Raw genomic sequence first — 6,000 nt, 5'->3', positions numbered from 1 at the left:
GGAGTTTCACCATGTTGCCCAGGCTGGTCTTGAACTCCTGAGTTCAAGCAATCCTTCTGCCTCAGCCTCCTAAACTGCTGGTATTATAGGCATGAGCCACCATGACTGGTCCCCTCCCTTCATTTCCCCTGCCCTTCCCCTCCTGGGGCTAGCATCACCTCTCTCTAGGTCTCTGCATCTCCCTCCAGGTCATTTCCTAAAGTCCTTCTCAGCTTGAATCCTGTGGGTGATTCCTCACTGCCTTCAGATGCATTAGTCACGTGTCGGTTCACTCGTTCACAATCATTTTCACGTGGGTACAATGTGCTAGAGCTCTTCCAGCCTTGAAGGCACAACAGTGAGCAAAGCATCCCCCTTCCCTGCCTTCATGGACTGATGGTCCCATGGGGCACAGGCAATGGTTACCTATAAATACATACAGAATTACAAATGATCAAAAGCACTAAGAAGAGAAGGCAGGTGAGGAGAGCTATCATGTAATTTGGGCTTTATTTAAAGAGAATAACTCTGTGGAGAGGGGTAAGAATTTAGGTGGAGTCTAAGCACCAAAGCTAGGTATGCAAGGGTGATATTTTAGTCCATTTGTGCTGCTATAATAAAATACCCGAGACTAAGTCATTTATAAAGAACAGAAATTTATTTCTCACAGTTCTGGAGGCTGGGAAGTCCAAGATCAAGGCACCAGCAGATTCAGTGTCAGGTGTGGGATGCTCCCAGCTTCCAAAATGCTGCCTTCTTGCTGTATCCTCATATGGTAAAAGGGGACAATGAAGGATGAACGCATGGCAGATGAGATGGAAGGGCCAGGTAGCTCTCTGGAGCCTCTTTTATAAGGACATTCACAAAGGTGGAGCCTTCATGATTTAATCATTTCCCAAAAGGCCCTACTTCTTAATACTGTCACAATGGGGATTAAGTTTTGACATGAATTTTGGAGGGACACGAACATTTAAACCATAGCAGATGGACATTGATATGGGTTGAATACAGGCCCCATAAAAAGATATGTTAGAATCCTAACCCCCAGTACTTCAGAACATGACCTTATTTGGAGATAGGATCTTTACAGAGCTAATACAGTTAAAATGGGGTCATTAGGGTAAGCCCTAATATGATTGACATTCTTCTATAAAGGGGAAATTTGAACACAGAGACACACACATCCTGTGAACATGAAGGCAGAGATTGCCAATGAATGGCTAGCAAACCATCAGAAGCTGTGGAAGACGCCTGGAACAGATTCTCCCTGGTAGCCCTCAGAAGGAACCAACTCTGCCGACACCTTCATCTTCGACTTCCAGCCTCCAGAAGTTGGGGGAGACAATACATTTCTATTACTTAAGCCCCTCGGCTTGTGGTTCTTTGTTATGGCAGCCCCAGCAAACTAACAGCTTCCATATGACCTCCGCCCAGCCTAATTTCTGCCAACACCTTTGATGCCTTCCCAGCTGATAATTGCCTACATAGAATGACACAAACAGTCAACACTTACGGTTCTGAACCTGCTTTTCCCCTCTTCTGAGCTTTTGCACCTGGGGTTCCCCATTCCAGGAATGTTTCCACATCTCCACCCCCACTCCCAGGTCTCCCAGCTTCATTTCTCCTCCAGTGCCCGGGGCTCCTTGCCAGCACGTTTCCGCCTTCATTTCAGGTCCCAGGTGAAACTCTCTCTGTTCGCACAGTCTGTGACACTGGACGTTTCTTCCACATTTTCAGTTCCAGATTATACTCTCCAAGATTTTTCAGATGCCAGTAAATATGTGAACTCTATTCTTTCTTTAAAAAACTCTCATGGGCTGGGTTAGAGGTGGCGGCTCACACCTGTAATCCCAACACTTTGGGAGGCTGAGGTGGGTGGATCCCCTGACGTCAGGAGTTCGTGACCAGCCTGATCAACATGGTGAACCCCCATCTCTACTAAAAATACAAAAATTAGCCGCGCATGGTAGTGCGAGCCTGTAATCCCAGCTCCTCAGGAGGCTGAGACGTGAGAATTGCTTGAACCTGGGAGGCAGAGGTTGCAGTCCGCTGAGATCGTACCACGGCACCGTAGCCTGGGCAACAAGAGCGAAACTCCATCTCAAAAAACAAACAGGCCGGGCGCGGTGGCTCACGCCTGTAATCCCAGCACTTTGGGAGGCCGAGGCGGGCGGATCACGAGGTCAGGAGATCGAGACCATCCTGGCTAACATGGTGAAACCCCGTCTCTACTAAAAATGCAAAAATAAATTAGCCGGGCGAGGCGGCGGGCGCCTGTAGTCCCAGCTACTCGGGAGGCTGAGGCAGGAGAATGGCGTGAACCCGGGAGGCGGAGCTTGCAGTGAGCCGAGATCGCGCCACTGCACTCCAGCCTGGGCGACTAAGCGAGACTCTGTCTCAAAAAAAAAAAAAAAAACAAAACAAACAAAAACAAACAAACAAAAAAAAAAACAAAAAAACTTCTCATGACCCCCTGGAATATTCCTATTGACTTCATTCTATTAAGCCTCCGTTCAGGAAACAAAAGTTCTGCTACAAATTATCACAACAAAAAGGAAGATTTATTTCTATAACTGGTAAAGATAGATTATCATCAAAATGGAAACACATAGTAATTTCTCAGAGAGAGTCTGCCCAGGAGCCCTGGGAGTTAAATACTCCTGTATCAGGGCAGACTCACCTATCTGCACATGGGAATCACCTGTGGGCTTTTTAAAGTGGCCTGTGGCTTATGATTACCCTTTAATTGGTTGGGGTGGAACCTGGGATTTCTCTGTTTCCTTTTTTCTTTTTTTTTTTTTTTTTTTTAGCTCCCAGGTGACTGGTTTGCAGCCAGGATGGAGAACACGTGGCATGTCTTGATTGTGTTTGGGCTTCGTGCACCTTGGAATTTTATGCAGGGTATGGATTGGGTGGCATGGAGCCAACCTTAACAAGCATTGCTACCTAGCAGGGACCCCAAAGCTCTGCATGGCTACGGCCTTCTGGTAACTTTGGGGTGTGCGGCCAGACTGTGACCACACTCCTTGGATGACCTTGCTCGCCTTATAGCACACTGACTGAAGGCTGGGGCCTTACATTCCCATGGTGCTGCTGGTTCTGTTAGAATCCAAGCTTGTACAACCCATGGCCTATGGGCTTTGAATGCAGCCCAACACAAATTCATAAACTTTCTTAAAACATTATGAGATTTTGTGCAAGTTTTTAAAATTTTATTTTATATTTATTTATTTATTTTTAGCTCATCAGCTATCGTTAGTGTATTTTATGTGTGGCCCAAGATAATCCTCCTTCCAGTGTGGCCCAGGGAAGCCAAATGGTTGGACATCCATGTAAGTTAGACCCTGAAGACAACATGAGAAAGGCAGGCCTCAAATGCTGCATTCATTTTACCCATGAGGAAGCTGTGGTCCAGAGAGGTGGAAACCCCTTGTCCAGGGCCACCTGGCTTGACTAGAATCCTGAACGCTAGCTCAGTGCCCTTTTCATTACTTCCAACAAGACTTTATGTTAATAAAGTCAATGTTAATACGGCATATTTTCATGGCCCCAAAGACTCTATCCATGTGCATTCTGAACAATGTGCCACTTTTGTTACTTAAAAAAAAAATAGTAAAGTCCAATCAAGTTGGCCTCATGCAACCCCTTAAATCTAGAAACCTGATCAGATTTGGTCAGGGCCATAAAGACAGGGCAGGCCTACCCCAGAGAGGCCTGGACTCCGCATCTCCTCAAGTCAGGGTTTTAGGGCTGTGGATCTGTGGGGCTCAACTTGGACTCCCCAGTGGCATCAGAAAGTGGACTGTAGACACCCACACTGATCAGTAGTCAAAGTTCACATTGGTGATCTTGGAACCTGCTGTTCTTTGCCTTCCTGGGGATTTTCTCCAGCTGCATAACTGATAAAAGGACAAAGGTTTCAGGAAGGGAATGTGGGAGGAGTGAGTAGGGGCCTGGCCCTGCTCCAGCTTGGGTCTCCATCTGCTGCCTTCCCTGTCCGTGGAGATGCAACCATCTCTGCCCCCGCAACTGGGACCCAGGTCACCACCGGTCACTCCAAGTTTCAGGGCAGTGCCTTGGCTGAGTGTTTATGGATGTGGCCAACAGCCTTGGGGAGCCTCCCCAACTGGCTTCCTCTCTCCAGGGCTATACCCCCTTCTCAGTTTCCTTCCTATTTGAAAACTGTTTTTCCCAAGTCATCACCCATAGCTGTTAGTCTGGGAAGCACGGTCAGACAGACTCTCCTTGACCAGGGAGCAGGGGTCTCACCCACGGCCAACCAACCACACCCCCTCCCTTATACCTTGGTTCCAATCACTACCCTCAGATGATCCCTATCACTTCTGGGTATTGGCAGATGCTGCCTCCTCCTAGCTGGCCTCCCAGCCTGCAGTCTTGGTAGGACATCTTCCTTCTGTAGCAGGACGAGCCACAGACAGAACTCCTCAGACACCAGATTAAAGAAGAAAGAGGTTTTTTATTTGGCCAGGAGCGTCGGCAGACTCACGTCTTAAGAACCGAGCTCCCCCAAAAAGAAATACTTGGCCTTTTTAAAGGCTTACAGCCTTAAGGGGTCCATGTGAAAGGGTCGTGATAAATTGAGCTAGCGTGGGAAACGTGACTGGGGCCTACATGCATCAGCTAACAGAATAAAAAGTTTTACAATGCTTTTTTTCATACAGTGTCTGGAATTTACAGATAACACAAGTAGTTTAGGTCAGGGGTTGTTATTATTACTACTTTTTTTAAACTCCTAGGGCCGGGTGGTGGTGCCAAGGTTGTCTGGCTATTTATCTTACTTTTGTTTCTCTCTTTCCTCCTGTCTTGTGAACTAGGCAAGGTGGGGGGAGGAGGGCAGCAGGAGTAGTAGTGGTCTCCTTCCTTACTTCAAGCCTGGGCTTGTAACCACCCTCTCTGTGGAGCCCTCTCATCTTGCTCCTTCCCACTTCTGAAATTCCCTGGCCTGGGACCTACCTTGCTTTTTGTGCCTAGCAGGCAGCATCACAGTGCTTTTTTCAGGGGCAGCCTCCCTAACACCCAGCACTGCTTGAGGGCAGCATGTCTTCTTTCCTCTCCTGCCAATGCCTGGCACAGAGGTGGGCACAGAGCTGGTGTTTGATAAGTGTTTGGCGAATCGACGTTCCATTAATTGAGCTCTTCGCCAACACAGTGCAGCCTTGTCTGGGATGTGGGTTCACTGCGGATGCTGCTGAAACTGACAGAGAACCAGAGGGTTCGGTTGTCTCCGAACTTGGTGCCACTACCCAAGGGCTGCGTGTCCCTGGCCGCTGCCGTCTTTATCACCCTCGTCATCACCGCGGTTTTTCGAGCACTCGCCTTGCACCCTGTCCTGTGAGGCCCCTTCCTAAGGTCGCTCCTTTGATCCTCGCCACGACCCTGCTTTGGAGGGACAATCGAAGCCCACTCGCATTCAAGTCTTAAGTTCAATGATAGCTTGACGTGGCCACGCAGGTTAGAAACAGAAGTCGGCACCAGGACTGCAGGGGTGGGATGCGGGGCTTGGTGAACTACGGGGAGACTCCCTGGGGGCAGTAGTGACCTGGGACACCGCAGGCCAGAAATGCCGCCTGGAAGAACGCCCGCTCCTCCCAGGTCTGTGTGGGTTGGGCCCATGGGTTTGCCAGATTGGCTGGGGGCTCCTCGGGGTCCCAGCCGATTGGCTGGTGGAAAAGCCCGTTTCAGCAGGGCCCGCCCTGGGCCCTGCCTCCGCGCCGCTCCGTGCTTAGGCGGCCGCTAGGCAGCCCCGACCCAGGGGAGCGGGACGGAAGCCCGGGAGCACCCTGCACCTGTGCCCGCCTCTGGGCACCTCCCCAGCAGCCAGGGCCAACGAGGGGTCCCCTCACCCTCAAATCTACCTCCTCAGAGAGGCTCGTCCTCCCGGGCCTGCCGCGATCCCTCGGGGTGGTCTCGGTGAGTCAGGGAGGGTCCGTGAAAGAGGGGTCCGGGGCCCGGCCCTCCGGCCTGACGGGGACAGCGGGTCACTCTGTGAGTCTGAACAGC

The sequence above is a fragment of the Theropithecus gelada genome, chromosome 9, assembly GCF_003255815.1.
Source record: "Theropithecus gelada isolate Dixy chromosome 9, Tgel_1.0, whole genome shotgun sequence".
NCBI classification, from domain to species: Eukaryota; Metazoa; Chordata; class Mammalia; order Primates; family Cercopithecidae; genus Theropithecus; species Theropithecus gelada.
Note: the sequence above shows the minus strand (reverse complement) of the source record.